The sequence below is a fragment of the Medicago truncatula genome, chromosome 1 (genome assembly GCF_003473485.1).
Source record: "Medicago truncatula cultivar Jemalong A17 chromosome 1, MtrunA17r5.0-ANR, whole genome shotgun sequence".
Classification (NCBI taxonomy): domain Eukaryota; kingdom Viridiplantae; phylum Streptophyta; class Magnoliopsida; order Fabales; family Fabaceae; genus Medicago; species Medicago truncatula.
In genome coordinates this window covers 23,915,286-23,933,090 of record NC_053042.1, presented here as the reverse complement: position 1 = coordinate 23,933,090, position 17,805 = coordinate 23,915,286, and the positions used below count along the sequence as shown (strand labels likewise).

The 17,805-nt window shown below is 37.4% G+C and overlaps 1 protein-coding gene and 1 non-coding gene across 2 annotated transcripts in view; one reads left to right on the top strand and one right to left on the bottom strand.

Moving 5' to 3' along the window:
* LOC120578169 (uncharacterized) overlaps positions 1–17,805 on the top strand; it is a gene marked incomplete at its 3' end in the record, with an annotated part of 37,056 nt that overhangs the window by 5,636 nt on the left and 13,615 nt on the right. The gene's annotated exons all lie outside the window — the stretch shown is intronic.
* LOC120577980 (small nucleolar RNA R71) lies at positions 6,395–6,501 on the bottom strand. Its single transcript, XR_005643956.1, has one exon. It is a non-coding gene; the product is annotated as a small nucleolar RNA R71 (small nucleolar RNA).

Here is a 17,805-nt window from a genome sequence, read left to right as displayed (position 1 = left end):
CCTTTGGAAGTGGAGATCCCATCTCTCCGTGTGATCATGGAAGCAAAGTTATCCGAGGCCGAATGGTGCCAAAGCCGGTATGATCAGTTGAATTTGGTTGAGAAAAAACGTATGGATGCCATGGCTCGTGGACAGTCATATCAAGCAAGAATGAAAACTGCCTTTGACAAGAAAGTCCATCCTCGAGAATTCAAGGAAGGTGAACTTGTACTGAAAAGGAGGATAAGCCAGCAACCCAACCCAAGGGGCAAGTGGACGCCTAACTATAAAGGTCCTTATGTTGTCAAGAAGGCCTTCTCCGGTGGTGCTTTAATTCTTACACACATGGATGGTGTAGAACTTCCAGATCCTGTGAATGCTGATATAGTCAAGAAATACTTTGTCTAGAAATATGAAAAGAACAGCGCGGTAGGTCGAAAACCCGAAAGGGCGGCCTAGGCAAAAATGCGCTTCCCGGTGGATCGAAAACCCGAAAGGGCGGTCCAGGCAAAAATAAGGGACAAAAAAAAATATATGAAAAAGCTCGCTGAGATTGTACGCAACTCAGGCAAGAATGAGCGTCTCGATGAGCCGAAAACCCGGAAGGGCGGTTCATGCAAAAATGAGATTGAAACAAAAGGCAATTAACTATATCTGGCCAACCACCGTTCCCTTGGGGCATCTGCAGCTGTTAATGACCATCTTCATCAAAAGCTCCTATGCTTGCGAATTCAAAGTTTCTAAGAAATGCAATGATTGCTGTGTTCAATGCACCACCAACCAATAAAATTACCATTTTCCAAGCTTTGTAAATCTGTGGAGTCACGCCTTCGGCTAACCACCACTCTTATACATCAATTTGAGCCTGTGCTTTTGTTTGAAACTCTATTTTCTTTTTACTTTCAAAGTTATGTACAAAAACATTTTCCTTCTATTTTTAATAATGACAAATGCTTGAAACAAACATCTTGAAAATTGAAAAAGTTTTTGAAAGCAAACCTGAGCAACAGGGTACATTCAAACGAAACATGCATGAGCGAGTGTATGTTGGTGTCTATTTCAATATATGTTACAAGCAGATTCTTCTCCAGGATAGTCTGTGGTCAATGGCAAGAATGAAAAAACAGAATGAAAATGCATGAAAATGAATAGGCTCGCTAAGTTGAAAACCCGGAAGGGCGGCTTAGGCAAAAATGAGCACCCCACTGGATTGACAACCCGAAAGGGCAGTTCAGGCAAAAATGGGGCAATGAAAAGAATTTATTTCCCCGGTGGATCGAAAACCCGAAAGTGTCTTGTCTGTCTCTGCGAAACTGTGTCTACAAACTACCAACAATCATGCATTACAAGCATTCATACATGCATAATCATGCATATTACGTGCCCATGTATTTGATGAAATTGTTATATCATCCATGCATATTGCATTTCCAATGTCAACATCAGTCTCAATTCAATACTCATGTCAGGTTCTCTGACAAAACCTTGTGAGCCAATAATATTGGTCAATTTCTACCTTTCAAATCAAATCGACGTCAAGTCAATCTCAATCTATATTTTGTCAAAAAAAAAAAAAACAATCCCCAGTGAATCTGTTTCTGTTCGGTCAAGTGGCTAGCTCAATCCAAGAGCAGCTTGCACCTGTCTGTTTGTTTATGTTTCCGGTGGAGTAACCAGTTCGCATCTAAGAACAACTCGCACCTGTCTGTCTGCCTTTATTCCCGGACGAGTGCCTAGCTCAATCCAAGAGCAGCTTGTACCTGTCTATCTGTTTCTGTTTGGTCAAGTAACCAGTTCGCATCCAAGAACAACTTGCACCCGTTTACTTTTCAATGTTATCGGTCGAGTTACCGGTTCGAATCCAAGAACAGCTCGTACCTGTCTATGTGTCTATGATTTTGGTCAAGTGGCTAGTTCAAGTCCAAGAACAACTTGTACCTGTCTATCTATTTCTGTTCGGTCAAGTGGCTAGCTCAATCCAAGAGCAGCTTGCACCTGTCTGTTTGTTTATGTTTCCAGTAGAGTAACCAGTTCGCATCCAAGAACAAGCTCACACCTGTCTATTTGCCTTTGCTTTCAGTCGAGTGACCAGTTCGAATCAAAAACAACTCGTACCTGTCTACCTCTTCCATGTCCCCGGTCGAGTGACCAGTTCGAATCCAAGAACAACTCGCACCTGTTTGTTTGCTTTTATTCCCGGTCAAGTGCCCAGCTCAATCCAAGAGCAGCTTGTACCCGTCAATTTGTTCCTAATCCCCTACCTATTCTGTTATCTGTTATCTTGCCAATGTCTACCAATCCCGCAATGGATACGACATCTTTTGTTAGTTCCAACTCTCGTTTGTCTCGCATTCATAATCCAAATGTTGCATGGCATTTATGATATTTGAAAATGTGCTAGCGTATTTTTACGTCCAAACACAGTGCAAATGCTAATATTCAAGCCAAAGACTCCGTCTCTTGACCCTCCGGACAAAGAAACTTAAATAGGGGCAGCTGTTATACCCTGATTTTGGACCTAAAAATACTCGTCCAAATTTCTTTTCTAACACTGATATTTGTCAATTCTCTGTTATTTTACTCTGAACCTTTACTCTCTTTTCAAGCGTATTTTACTGCCTCTGTCTGTCTTTTCTTGCATTACAAGTCATCTAAAAAACTCTCAGAAACATCGCATTACTTTTCTTGCGTTTTATTTCAAAAAATCATACAAAAGGGTATTTTGGTCATTTCCTGCAGTGGAACCCATTTCAGTCCCTGTGTTTGCCTCTGAGTCTTTTCAACTTGTTTGTACAAATCATTGTTGAGTCTTTGTTTAAAAAAAATCATTTCAAAAATTGCATCTGAGTCAGTTTGGGTCAGTTTAGTCCCTGGGGGCATTTTGGTGTTTTCATGTCAAAATTTCGACAGGGAGGTATTTTAAAATACCTCATGTCAGTAATTGGTTCGTTTTAGTCCTTTTGTTGATTTTATTTTTTGTTTCACTTTACGTTTTTCCAAATTACCAATTTTAATCCAATTTTATTTTAATTTGCATTTTAGTCCAAAACTTTTTAAAATTGCATTTTTAGGTCCTTTTTTAATTGCAGTCCAGTCCTCCGTTTCTCTTATGTTTGCAGGAAAGTCCCTAAGTCCAAAAACAGGTGGCATTGCCCCATTGGTCCAGGAATACACATGGCAGGCAATAAATAACACACAGTGTCAGAAATTCCACACAGATCCATTCATTCCATGCCACATCACCAAAACAGAATCAGTTTTTTCTCTCTCTTGTCAGTTAGATCAAAACTCAGAGAATCACCAAGAACAATCTAAAACCCTAGATTTCTAGATTCATCAAAAGTCATCAAATTCATCATTTCTTTCTGTGATTCTCAGAGATTCTTTGCGAATCTTCATCATCGAATCAATTCCTTCGCAATTCCAGTGCGAATTCATCACCATTGGCGACGAATTCAAGCACGATCACGAAGGATCCGAAAGCTTGAGAAGAAGAGGAAAAGAAGCAGATTCGAACCGGCGAGGAAGAAGAAGAACCTCACCGATTTATTTTCGGTTTCAAAGCCAGAAATCAACAAACAAAAATCAAATTCAAGTGTTTCCGAAGATCTTCGTTCAAAAGATCCAACTGAAAAATCACAGGTAAACTTAAAACTTCATCATTTTCCTTTCAAAACGTCAGCGAAGATGAATCGATGTAAATCCTCAAAAGTTTCAAACGATTTCTTTCAAAAATTCGAAAACCTAAAAAACATATTTTCAAAACCGTAACACAAAAATGTAGATCTACATCGATTCAAAGCTTGTATGCAATTTCTGGTGTTAGATTCGTGTTTAGAATGACGAGACGAGTGGAAAGGCACAAAATTTTTTGAGTTCTGGAAACTAGGTCACCGGAAAGTTCTTAGTCTCGCCGGAGAAGATGAAGTTTCCGGCGGACCTTCAAGGTCTCCGCCGTCACTTCATCCTCACCGGTGGTGAGTTCTAGAGAGAGGTGAGAAGGTTAGAGAGAGAACGAGCAAGTTAGAGAGAGAAAGAAGGAAGGGAAATGAATTGGACCGGAGTCCATGTGCTTTTATAGGCGCTTAGACCGGTCCGGTTCATCTCCGGTTCGCATTCCTTCATCCTAAGCGTTGGATCTAGGGTTTCCCTCCCTGGATCAATCCAACGCTCCCTGTGAGTCCGGATCCTTTGGCTTTGGGTTGGGCCTGTTTCCTTTGGGTTTAGGTGTTTTCTTGCTATGCGCACGTCCTGTTTTTGCTATGTGAACCTCCTGTTTGCTCTTATTTTCTCATAAAAATTCCTAAAAAAATTTTATGTATTTCTTGATATGTTTCTGATATTTTGGTGATGCTTTTTACATGTTAAAAAATGATAAAAATATAGGTGTTATTTTCTTGATTAATTTGTTCTTTTTGGCTTAATTTTGTGAATTTCTTGCCATATTTTTCTTCATAAATTTTGGCACATGTTATGAACAATTAGTATGCAATTTTATGCTGAATGTGATGTTGATTTTATGATTGTGCTACTGTTTTGGTATGATTTGTGTGTTTCTTGCATTTCAAGCAACTTTTCTTCTCATTATGTCTTGGTTATTCTCATCATTTCTTTACTATTTCATTTCAAATTCAATTGATTGCTTTTCCCTATCACTCATGTTATATTTTTTATCTTGTTTTGCTAACATTGTTGACTCATGTTTCACTCATCTCATAGCATCCTACCACATCATTCTCATTTCTATTAGATTAGGCTTTATTTCTTGCAATTTTTTTTTATTTCCAATGGTTATGTAATATTTTAGGCTAGTTTAAATTCATCTTTTAAATTTTTGCAAGACCATAGCATGTATTTAGGACTCGATGTAAAGGACTATGGACACTATAAGTGATGTACACCGACACAAGCACCGACACATGCACACACCCCACATGGATATTCTAGATGCATGATTAGGGGATGTATGTTTAGATGTATGCTTAGGTTTTATAACACTTAGACAAAAATCATTTTTCCCAAAAAATGTGAATAACCTCACTTGAAAACCTTTTTTCCAAAATAGGAGTCAAAACTCCTCATTTTCCTTTTATTTTCTTAAGTAAAAATCTTAATGAATTTTAATCATACTTAGACTTTATTTTGCAAAATAGCTAATTCCACCTCACATTTTCCAAATCTCATGCCCTTGAAGCCTCTCATCTTCATTCTTCAAAATTCCTCTTTTTCTTTTCAAACTTGAAATCAACCAATAAAAACAAAAAAAAAAAAATTCGAGAATGAACTACGTTTGGTTTTGATCCCTTAAAAGGGTACGTAGGCAATGAGTCAAAACTCCTCCAAGCTAAATAAAATAAAATCTCAATCATCTTCTCTCCCCCCATTCTTCACTCAAATAAAACTTCTTTTTCAATAAATAGGCAATAAAAGTAAAGCGTAAAAATAAACTTAGAGAACGGTTCTTATGGAATACCATAATCGTTCCGGGTACCTAACACCTTCCCGTAGCGAAACCGACCCCCGAACTTAGACTCTAAGGGTCTTTGTCTCAATTTTGCCCTTCCCAAGAAAAAATAGAGAATATCAAAGATTGAAAGGTTCAAGCCTAATTAATGACTTGACACCCGAAAATCGTGATAACAAAACCAACGATCCCAAGGCTCCTTTTATTATTATTAACTTTCAAACGCTTGAAAACCCCCAACTTGCAATTCTTTTCTTCTCTAATCATTTCCAAAGGTTAATTGAATTAAACTACTCCCTGTCGGAACGATACTCTTTTCATACTACTTCTTTAAGACCGTGCACTTGTGGTTTTATCTCATCAAGTTTTTGGCGCCGCTGCCAGGGAGTAACCTAATTTGATTAACTCTTTCTTTGTGATTAGAACTCCCTCTTCTCCCTCTTTTCTTCTACTTCTTTCTTTGTATTACCACTAACTTCTTGGGTTCTCAATTTCTTATGCGAAGAAGTAAAAGTCTCAGAGAATTTATTCCTGAGATCGAAAGATATTTGCATAAGAAAAAGAGAGAGGCACAAAATAATACTGCTATGGCTGAACGCACTCTCAAAGAGTATGCTATTCCTTCAACGGAAGAGCCACAAGCTATTATCGTGTACCCAACGGTTGAGGGTAACAACTTCGAGATCAAGCCTGCACTACTCAATTTGGTGCAACAAAAATCAGTTTTCTGGATCACCCACTGAGGATCCAAATCTCCATATTTCTTCCTTCCTTAGACTCAGTGGCACTATAAAAGAGAACCAAGAAGCCGTAAGACTTCATCTCTTTCCCTTTTCCTTAAGGGATAGAGCTAGCGCTTGGTTCCATTCCCTAAAAGTCGGTTCCATCACTTCATGGGATCAAATGAGGCGAGCATTCCTTTCCCGATTCTTTCCCCCTTCTAAAACCGCCAAACTAAGGGACCAAATCACGCGGTTCAACCAAAAAGATGGGGAGTCTCTCTATGATGCGTGAGAGTGTTTCAAGGAAATGCTTAGACTTTGTCCCCACCATGGTATGGAAAAGTGGCTCATAGTCCACACTTTTTATAATGGCCTAACATATACCACTAAGATGTCTGTTGATGCAGCTGCAGGTGGAGCACTAATGAACAAAAATTATACGGAGGCTTACGCATTGATTGAAGACATGGCTCAGAATCACTACCAATGGACCAACGAAAGAGCCATCACCGCCTCTACACCCTCCAAAATGGAGGCAGGTATATACGAGGTCTCTCTGATTATGATCACCTTGCTGCTAAGGTCGATGCATTAACTCAAAAATTTGAAAAACTTAATGTTAATGCTGTCACACCTTCTCCTACATCTCCTCCTTGTGAAATATGTGGTATATTTGGTCATATTGGTGTTGATTGTCAGTTAGGCAGTGCTACTAATAGTATTGAGCAATTAAACTATGCTCAATACAATCAAGGAACGAGGCCAAATCAAAACTTTTATAAAAACCCTCAAGGCTCCTATGGGCAAGTAGCACCACCTGGCTATACAAACAACCAGAGGGTGGCTCAGAAGTCTAGTTTGGAAATTCTGTTGGAAAATTGCATGATGAATCAAAATAAACAACTTCAAGAACTGAAAAACCAAACGGGATTTCTGAACGACTCTCTCTCCAAACTCACTACCAAGGTTGATTCTATCGCCACACACACTAAAATGCTTGAGACCCAAATCTCCCAAGTGGCCCAACAAGTAGCCACCTCTTCCCAAACATTGGGAGTATTTCCCGGTCAACCCGAAACAAACCCCAAAGCTCATGTCAATGCCATTTCTTGTGGGGGTAGTAAGCTAGAAGAAACAATTTCTAAAGCCAAAAGAATTAAGGGAGAGAGTGTTAGGCTTTTTGGTAAGAAAGGTGTGATAGAAAGTGAGAAACCGCTGGATAAGAACAAAGCCCTTAACCCATCAAGGCCTACTAAGCTTAATTTGGAGGCTCAATTCGATAAATTCGTCAACACACTTAAGAAAATCTGCATTAAGATTCCCCTTGCGGAAGCTTTGTCTCGAATGCCTCTATATGCCAAGTTTATAAAAGAAATTTTTTCAAAGAAAAAGGCTATAGATCACAAAGAGACAATAGCTTTAACTAGGGAAAGTAGTGAAATCATCAAGAAGCAACCCCAAAAGCTTAGAGATCCAGGTAGTTTTGCCATCCCTTGTGTGATAGGGAAAGAAACCGTAGACAAAGCCTTGTGCGACTTAGGAGTCAGTGTTAGTTTGTTGCCTCTATCCCTCTTTAAAAAGATGGGAATAGGAGAGTTGAAACCTACCGAGATGACATTAAAGTTAGCTGATCGTTCTGTTATCCCCATAGTTGGATATGTTGAAGACATCCCCGTTAAGATAGAAGGGATATACATCCCAACTGACTTTGTGGTTGTTGACATCGAGGAAGACCATGATTGCCCTATGATTCTAGGAAGACCCTTCCTCGCCACTACGGGTGCTATAGTTGATGTTAAGAGTGGTAGGATAGTTTTTCAAGTGAGTGATGACATGGTAGGATTTGAGTTCGAAAATGTTAAGGAAGGTCCCGCCCTTTATTATTGCAATATGGTCAAAGAACATGATGTGAAAGAAAGCTTTTTAGCGTCATCTAATGAACACTCTAATGGACACTATCTTTGTTAATGAACAATACAATATCTTTGACCCTTTCTAATGGACACTTTCTTTAACGTCAAGCTAATGACTATAAAGAAGCGCTTCGTGGGAGGCAACCCACGCATTTAACTGCTTTTGTTTTGTTTTGTTGTTTTGTTTTTAATTATTTTGTAGGTAATTGTCCGAGTATGATTCAAGAAAAAGGAAAATTTTGAAGCCAATCTATCCAGAACCTTGGCACGGCCGTGCCAGATCTTGCCAAAGTCAAACCCCCCCACATTCCAGGAAGTTGGCACGGCCCGTGCTAAGGTTGGCACGGCCGTGCCCGACCATCAGGTTTGCATATACACATCTTTTGGCCTTCTTCTTCCTTCACTCTCAACCACAAACATCTCTCCACCTTCAAACTTCTCTCTAAAACCTCCATAACCACAAAACCTTAAACCTCCATTTCTACCCCAAAAAACCTCACCAATTCACAAAATTTCTCCACCCAATCAACCACAAACACCATTCCACTCATAAACCCCCATTTAGAAACAACTTTCACCCATCCAAACCAACATCACCCAAATTCGTAACCCTCATTAACCTAACCCAAAAACTAGAAATTCTTCACCAACCCCCATAACCCAACCCCTAAAACTCACTTAAACCTTCACCACACCACTAAACCAACCTTTTCCACCAAAACAACCCAAAGACAAACAATCACCGCCACCACAACAAATCAAAAGCAAGGTCAAGGCAATGGCTTCAAAGAGAAGTGGAAAAGAAGTTGCAAGCTCATCAGAGGGCCCTCCCCCAAAGAAGAAAACACAAGCCAAGAATCATGGCATCACCTTCAGGGACAACAAGCAAAGACATAGGTACAAAATTCTAATCTCTAAACCTTTACATCCTTGCAGGTACCCTAATAACCATGAGATGTCTCTTCAACACTTCTGTGATGAGATGGGCTTCGCAAACGCGGGGTTCATCCACGACTCTTGGAATCAAGATTTAAAACCGGTTGACTATCAACCCGCTGCCTTTTGGGAGCGAATTACCGGTCTTGACCAGTTTAACACACGTGTTAACAAAGCTAGCAACATTCACAACCTTGCACTTAGGTACCTTCAAAGGGTTATGGCTTGTACTATTTGGGGAAGGAGTGAATTAGGGAACACTAGGAGTGATGAACTCTTCATGCTTTGGGCTATGTTGCACAACCACCCCGTTAACACTTGTTTTTACTTGCTTGACTACCTTTCCCATATAGGAAATAGGTCCGATTGTAGGGGAGAAATAGTAGTTGGTGGTATCATAACATACATAACTAGGCAACTAGGAGTGAGTGACGACCAAGGGATAAACAAGATTGAGGGAAACAATAGGCTAAACATAGACACCCTTATCTCTATGAATTTCATAAAACCTCAAATCCCCTTTGTTTATACACTCAAACTCAACGTGCCCACTTTGATATTACTGCCTAACCCATCTCGGACTAACACCGAGGTGGAAGAAAATTTGTTGTATGTTAATGATGACCCACAGGTGCATATAGAACAGAACAATGAAGACATGGAAGGTGCACACTTGCACCAAGAAGAGGAAGGTGCACAATTGCACCATGATGAGGAGCACCATGACCATGATGAAGGTGAAACAAATGAAAATGCAAGATGGGCATGGATGCATACCAAGGTTGAGAGGATAAGCACCGAGCAACAAAGGGAAGATATTGAATTAATGGGACTAAGGAATGATGTCCAATGGGGCAACCGCATATCCGAAGAAAATAACCAAATGCTTCGGAACATGATGCACCACTTTCACCTCCAAGGTCCTCCCTATGGACCTCAATGATAAAAATGTCAGCTTTCCTCTTCCTCTCTTCCCTTCTTTCTCCTCCTCCTTCTTCTTCTTCCTCTCCTTCTCTTTTATTTTTCTATCTTGAATCATTGAGGACAATGCTTCTCCTAAGTGTGGGGGGAGCATAATAATGTGTCTTTAGTCGTAGTGTTTCCAAATTCCCTTGAACTTTATTCTTTTTGTTTTGTTTTATTGTAAAAGGCATGAATAAGCAGCTTGTTTTTATTTTTTTAATATGACATAAATTTTTTGTTGTCTCTTCAATGGTCGTTTCTTGTACATGAAAGTGATTTCTTGTGTTGTAAGTGTCCTTGCTATACCCACATCAAGTTTTATTGTGAAAATTCTCCAATGAGAAAAGCACCTAGTTGCAATCCTTGAGTAAGTGTATGAATAGGTATTTTAAGGAACACGCTCTAACTTTAATGGTAACCTGGACCCTTAAAAATCTTCAGAGTAAAAGTAGTATAAGTTTGTGTGGGAATAATTCTAATGTGCTATAATGTGTAAACCAAAATGGGGCAGAAGAATATCACCAGCACGTGGAGGAAAGGATACCCTCTCTCTGACTTCCTAAATGTGGTGATGACTTCTCAAACGAATTGTGCTTAAATTAAACCCTCTAAAAAAGAGGAACTTCCAAAGTGAAGATGAATAAAGTTGTAGCACTACTTAGGGTGATCATAGAAACTTAGAGGAAAGGATACCCCCTCACGGACTTCCAATGTGAAATGATAGCCCCTAGGCATCTACAAGCCCCCAAGTGTATAATTTATCAAATCTATCTAAACTCTCCCATCTCTCTTATACGAAATGAAGAAAGGATTTTTCTCAGTCACTTTAGTGTTAAGGTTAGAACCTGTTCCTCATAATATCTATCTTATACAGGAGCAAGAAAAGGGTTGGACTACACACACACACACTCACCTAAGACTTGTTGTTGGGTTGAATAAGTTCACAAGGAATACTTGAAGTTGTGATTAGTGTACATTGAAATGAAACCTCGAGGGAGACATAAGCTTTTATTTGAATTGTCATATATTAATCCTTTTCTTTTGTTGCTGCCATGTCTATGCCTTTTGCTTGAGGACAAGCAAAGATTCAAGTGTGGGGGAGTTTGATGAGTCATTTATTGCCTATTTCTATATGCTTTTTAGTTTAGTTTTAATTAGATTTTATTTTATTTTATATTAGTATTATTTCTTTTTTAGAATAGTTTACTACAAATTGCATTTTATTTTATTTCAGGAATGAATATTGGATGGATTGAGTCTTGGAGCAAAAGAAAGGGACTTGGAGCTGATTGAATGCGAAAATACGAAGATTGAGAGAAAAAAATATGTCTACCCAAAGTCAGAAGCTTGGTACGGCCCGTGCTAGCATTGGCACGGCCGTGCCACCCTCCAGAGTTACTTTTGCTGCTTTTGCTTAGATTTTAAGCTACTCTATTTTTAGCCCGAATGTAATTGCTTAGATTTTAAGTCAAATGTGTGCTATAAATAGAGTAGCCATCCATCAATAATATTCATCTTTACTTGGACTTCAATAAGTGACAATTGCTTTTCTAATTAAAGTTATTTTCTTTTCCTTTATTTTCTTGTCATTTACCTTTATGCTTTCTCTCTTCTCCCCCATGTCTACGATGAACATGAGTGAGTAGACTTCTCCTTCTCTTGGGATTGTTGGATAAGTCTAAATTACATAATCCTAATCAAGCCAAGCTCTAAGCCTTAATCTTATGTAACCCTAATTTCTTATCTAAATTCACCGCTTAAACATGGATCAACCATTATCAAACTGTGGAAACGAAGGTGGAGGGTTTGATAATTGTTTATCCATTATTCCAAATATCAATTCATAAAACGAAAGTGGAGCTTTGATATTCGAACAAGTGAATTTAGACAAGGATTGCAAAGGCAGCGAAATAGTCTTTGCAATCTTTGAGACATATACTTTCGATCTTCAAGGGAACTAATAATAATCAAGTCAGCGAAATAGGCTTGGTTGTTAGAGGAACCATAATCTAATAGTAATCAAGTCAGCGAAATAGGCTTGGTTGCTAGAGGAACATAAGAGAAACTGTGTTGAGAAATTAGGTCTAACATAACATTATAAGCTTTTAGTTTGGTTTGTGAAGGACTTGTTATTTAGATGAAACCAACGATCCCAAGGCTCCTTTTATTATTATTAACTTTCAAACGCTTGAAAACCCCTAACTTGCAATTCTTTTCCTCTCTAATCATTTCCAAAGGTTAATTGAATTAAACTACTCCCTATCGGAACGATACTCTTTTCATACTACTTCGGTAAGATCGTGCACTTGCGGTTTTATCTCATCATGAGGCCGTTGTGCCATTACGTTGTTTAATTAATGTTTTCCACTGCAATGAGATTTGAATTGATGACATGTGATGTCTTGAATAAATAGTAATTCTACTATATTTATCTTTTAAAGTAGTGTGACATCCTGTTGAGTTGATTACTCTGATTATTTATGTAAAAAATTTCAAGTTGGGAAAACGGGGTGTTACAATTGGTATCAGAGCAGGTCGGTCCGTCCGGCCAAGTTGTTTAGACGTTTGTTTTGTTTGATAGTTGAATATTGTCGTTGTGTTTTTCTATCTAATAGTTATGTTTTATCATGTGATCATGTTTGACTGACTAACTTTAATGTGATTTTTATGTATTGTTGAAGTTTCTATTTTATTATATAGTTTAAGATATTTATGCGATAACTGAATTCATTTTCTTTTGTGCTCTGAATTTCGAGGACGAAATTCTTTTAAGGCGGGTAGAGTTGTGACGCCTTATTTTATTATTTATTTATTTTATTGAGTTTAGATGTCTTTTTTATAATTTAGTCGATTTATTTTGATGAGTAATATTTTGTTATGTTGTATGTTGGTATTTTATTAGTATAATATATATATTATTTGGTGTAGAAATATATATGTTATCTGGCGTAGAAATATATATGTTATTTGGTGTAGAAATATATATGTTATCTGCTGTAGAAATATATTTCTTATTTGGTGTAGAAATATATATGTTATAGAAATATATTTGTATAGAAATATTATATATATATATATATATATATATATATATATATATATATATATATTAGAATAGAATATTGAGACTTGGAGGGCAAATTTGGAAATAAGACAAAATAAGTAGGTTAAGGATTTATATAAAAAGGGAGAGTTAGAATTAGAAAATAAGGATTACGTGAAACCTGTTTTTGGAGAAAAAGGGAGAAAGTGAGAAGTCAGAGAAGAGAAGAATCTTGTGAAAAGAGGAGCAGTCTTGTAGAGTCCGATCAATCTAAGGTAAGGGTGGGACTAACTTTCTCTAATTCTAAGTGGTATAATTCTGAAAATTGAATTTAACAAGTTGTAGGTTGTTGTTTTGGGAATTTGGGAATTAGATTTAGAAGTTGTAGATTGGTGGATTTAAGAGTAGAAATCTGTTGAATTGATGTAGAAATAGTGTCCAGACCTTAGATTATTCATAGAAAATTGATTAGAATCAGTTTTAAGGTTAGAGTTATGGAATTAGGTGAGTTTTGTTGAAAATTGCATTCTGCCCGTAGAACTGTCATTCATCGCTCGCCGTTGCGAGTAGTCTTCCTCGCCTCACGAGTAAACCCAGTAATCGCTCGCCATTGCGAGTGAATCGCTCACCATTGCGAGTGAATCGCTCGCCATAGCGAGTTACCCAGTGAGAAAAATATGATTTTGTGAATTAATGTTTTGGGTCAAGTTTTATATGGTTTTGAGTTCCTTAACATGTATAGAAATGATCAGGCAAGTTTTAGGATCAAATTTGGGCATAGGGAAGTTAAAAATGAGATTTTTGAGTGAAAAATGTCAAAACTCCCAAGAGCCATCAGTTTTAGCTAGCCACGGCGAGTACCTTGTAAGCCATAGCGAGTAGCCTTTTTGTTGAACTCGCCATAGCGAGTAGAGTAGCTCGCCTAGCGAGTTACTCAATCGCAGTCAGCCTTACTTAGTGTTCTTGCGATCTTTGTCGCACGTGATGTTCTGAGTTGGTCTTTGGGGTAGGAATGGAAGTTCTTTATAAATGTATAGTCTTTCAGTGAGTCTGAATTAATAAGATTATAGTTGTTGGTTAATTTGAAATACATATATTATGTGGAAATTGTATGATATAGAAATATTGTTGTTCATATCATTCAAGTTGTTATTATCAGTGTTGTTATGTTGCAAGTTATTGATGTTGTTGTCTTTGCTGTTGTTAATTATTAATATCATTAAGTTGCAAGTATTGGTCAAAGTCGCTAAGTTGTAAGTTGTTGTTCCAAGATGTTGGAATCGTATAAGTTGTTGAAGTTGTCTAAGTTGTTGGTTGCTGAGTCCATGCATACTCATTTAAGCTGAGGGCTTGATGCCCTGTGAGCCTATTCGCTCTAAATGTTGGGGGCTTGATGCCCTGTGAGCCTATTTGCTCTATACGTTGGGGGCTTGATGCCCTGTGAGCCTATTCGCTCTAAATGTTGGGGCTTAATGCCCTGGTTGGTACCACATGCATGATTAAGTTGTTGTAGTTGCATTGTCGAATTGATGTCGTTGTTGTCGCATTGTCGTTGTTGTTAAGTTGTCAATTATCAAAGAGTTGTTAATGAAGAACAATGTGAAGAATTAATATTATTAATTGATGTTGTCTATGTTGTTAAATTCTATTGATGAATTATATGCTTATTATTATTGAATGTGAAATCTCATCTCTTCTGTTTGAATGTTGCCTCTACGTGGGTAACGTGCAGATAACCAGGAATAGTTGTTGAAGTGAGTTAACTCTCTCACGCGTCGCCTTAGGGTCGCTCTGATACGTAACGGGATGGGGATCTTAGTTGTTTTCCATGTGTTACGTAATTGCTATGATTTTATGTTGATGAACCATCTATAATGGAGTTTAAGAAGTTGTTTATGTTGAGGTCGTTGTGCCATTACGTTGTTTAATTGATGTTTTCCGCTGCAATGAGATTTGAATTGATGACATGTGATGTCTTGAATAAATAGTAATTCTACTATATTTATCTTTTAAAGTAGTGTGACATCATGTTTAGTTGATTACTCCGATTTTTATGCAAAAAATTTCAAGTTAGGAAAACGGGGTGTTACACTATGCGCCGGTTGTTTGAATGTTGTTGAATTTTTATAAATGATTTTCGACCCGTTTACCCACTAGGAAGCTCTTATTTATACATAAAGAAAATAACTGCAAAAAAGCCTAATCCCATGATCAACACTTCCTTCATCTTGGACAACTGCTTGTCCCCACGTTTCCAATTGAGGAAACCGTCTTTGGCTTGGATTTGAATCTTTCCCGCTTCAATTGCCTTTGTTTGACTTTGATAGCATCACGCCTCTAGCTTGGTCATGTCGAACTTTGAACCCTTCACGCTAGGCTTGTGTCTCGTCAAAACCCTCAATTTGGAATATGGCAGTCTTCGATTCCTACTAAAAGTCAACTAAATGTTGACCATATTAAATGAGCCTATCGAAATTACAGGCTAACACTGACACAATCACCATTGTACACCACCTTATAGAAATTGTACCGGTATTCACCTTTTGATCATGTACAATCAAGTTCCACGTACTACGTGGTGTGTAAATTAGCACTAGAATCTCAATTGCATAATCATTTTAGATGGATGACACTGCAATTTAACATTAAGTTACCTGAATCTAACGATTTCATTTCAAAATGCTTACTTAAATAAATAGATTTTCCTATCCAATGTAGTCCTCAAAATGAACCAACTAAGCAAACTAAAGATGTAAATTAGGGATATAAACAATAAACCACATGTTTTTGCTGTGTTCCCTTTTTTGTATACAAATCATTGCTCCATCTTTATTTGAAGAAACCTTTTTTAAGACAATTGTTAAAATTAACCTATGCAAGCTACGGTAATCTATATTACATGAACTTTTTCTTGAATAATGACAACCTATGTATACGCAACCAGTACTGCACTTGCACACATAAACTAAGTCTATAGATGGGGTAGACAAACAATCACAAATTTGACTCACGCAAGATCATCATAGGAGTTGAATTCAGAACAAAAAACGTGTAATAGATAACAGAATAAAGAAAAAAAAATCATACGAGTTGAATTGACATCTATTAATTGTTCAAAATAAATTAATTACCACAAGATAAGCGAAGCTCTTTGATGTTAGTTGATGGGATCGGATCATATGGAATGACTTCACTAATTTTTTTTTTGTTTGTCAAGTTATAGATGCGAAATTTCTACTGCCATTTAATGGTGATTAATCTTCATCAAAAAACTTATTGGACACATAACGTGAGTTTACCGCGCTCGCAATCGAGTTTTCTCTATAATCCAAAGGAAGAGACTAAACCTCTATCCGCATGTTTAAGGGTTCCAAATCCTTTCAGTTGCTTATGGTTCCGTTCACTTCTGTTTTTCTTTTTAAAAACACTTGGAACATTATTTTGTACAAGTAGCGCTAGTTTAGATATTAAAATGCATCAAACAGTCTTTTTGAGCTCCTGAAACCACGTTTAAATATTTGTTTTGAATTTTTTTAAACAATAAAGTATAGGCTTAAACTCACTTTTTACCTCCTAAGTTTGTAAAAGTTGCAATTTTAGCCCCCTATTAAAAAAATGGCAAAAGCTACCCCCCATGTTTTCCCCCTTTTGCAAAACGTCGATTTTGACCGAGTCAACTATATGTGGCATGCCACCTGGGTATTTTTTTTATTTTTTATTTTTTTTAATCCATAAATTCCACATGTATAATTAAAGAAATAAAAAAAATTAAAAATTAAAATTAAGAAGAGAGGGCACGTGAGTGAATGAACATAACACCATTGTTGTTTCTTTTGTCCATAATGCTGGAAAGAATGCATTTTGTAAAAAAAATTCTCCCAATTCTTTCTTCCTCTTCCTTCTTTCCTAACCAAGACTTGCAAATTATTAAAATTATCAACACTGAGAAGCAATCCATGGAAAAAGGTAGCAGTTCATCATCGGCAACTGTCATAAGAAGCGTAGCTTCTGGAAAACAATAGATTTAAATTCCGGCGCGGTGGTGATGTTTTCCGGTGCGGTGGTCGTCGGAGAAATGTCATCCAAACATGATTTTTTGTGGGTTTTGTAGGGAATACGAAGGAGAGTACTTTTATTGTGGCAATTTGTCGAAAAACGTTTTGTGGTGGTCTAGATCTAACAATGAAGGTGGTGGTTTGAAAACTCAAAATATCTCCAATCCAAAAATAAATTTATGAAGAGATAGAGAAGGAAGGGTGAATAAATATTATGTATTTTGTTTGACAAAGGATGGTTGGAAGCACCACGTTGGGTGGCCAGAAAAAGGGAAGAGGGAGGCGGCAATTAGGAAAGAAGGAAGAGGAAGAAAGAATTGGGAGGAAAAGAAAGAAGAGAGAGCATAGAGACTCTCTCACTCACGTGCCTCTCCATTTTTTTCTTTTTTGATTTTTTTTAATTCAAAAGATACACGCGTGGCAATTTTAATATATTTTAATTAAAAATTTACACATGTGGCATGCCACACATGGTTGATTCGGTCAAAATCGACGTTTTGCAAAAGGGGGAAAACATGGGGATAGCTTTTGCCATTTTTTTTAATAGGGGGCCAAAATTGCAACTTTTGCAAACTTAGGGGGTAAAAAGTGAGTTTAAGCCTAAAGTATAAAGTAAAATTCTGTTTTGAACGGATTCAGTTCACTTTAAAATCAAGAAAATAGTAAATCGCGATTTCAAGAGCCATAATAAGAAGAAAAAAAAATTGGTGGTGGCCGGGGTTTGAACCCC